Consider the following 734-nt stretch of genomic DNA (forward strand, 5'->3'; position numbering starts at 1 on the left):
ACACACACACACATATATATATATATATATACACACACATACATGTATATATACACATACATACATACATACATACATACATACATACATACATACAAAATCAAACTGACGCGTAAAAAGACACCAAGCAAATCTGAAATAGGTTACAATTTCGGTTTATTGTAAGCTTCGCCCTCTGGCGGTGTCTTAACTAAAAGTCTAACTGAACTATAAATACAGTCTAAAGCTATAAAATATAAAAAAGTAATCTACTATCTAACTTAATTGTAGTTCTTTAGACTCGTTGATTTTTTTTTTCCTGGAAGATTTTACATATGACAATAAATTATGGTACCTGTTTAAAGCTAGATTGAATGGGTTTAGGCGACATGAGAATTAAATATCTATTGGTTAACGATGCATTGTAGTGCAGGTATGAGGATACGAATTGTCGATTTGTTTGTTTATTGATTATCCAATATTCAACTTAACGTTTCGATTTTCTAAGCTTTCCGATTTGTATCTCGATAAATTTTAGACTATAACCTTTCCAACTGAATTTCAACTCTTTAACGTTTGAGACATTGGTTTTTTTTTTAAAGCGGTGAGCTGGCAGAAACGTTAGCACGTCGGACGAAATGCTTAGCAGTATTTCGTCTGTCTTTTCCTTATGAATTCAAATTGCGCCGAGGTCGACTTTGCCTTTCATCTTTTCGGGGTCGATAAATTAAGTACCAGTTGCGTACTCGGTCGAT

The sequence above is a fragment of the Octopus bimaculoides genome, chromosome 3 (genome assembly GCF_001194135.2).
Source record: "Octopus bimaculoides isolate UCB-OBI-ISO-001 chromosome 3, ASM119413v2, whole genome shotgun sequence".
NCBI lineage: Eukaryota > Metazoa > Mollusca > Cephalopoda > Octopoda > Octopodidae > Octopus > Octopus bimaculoides.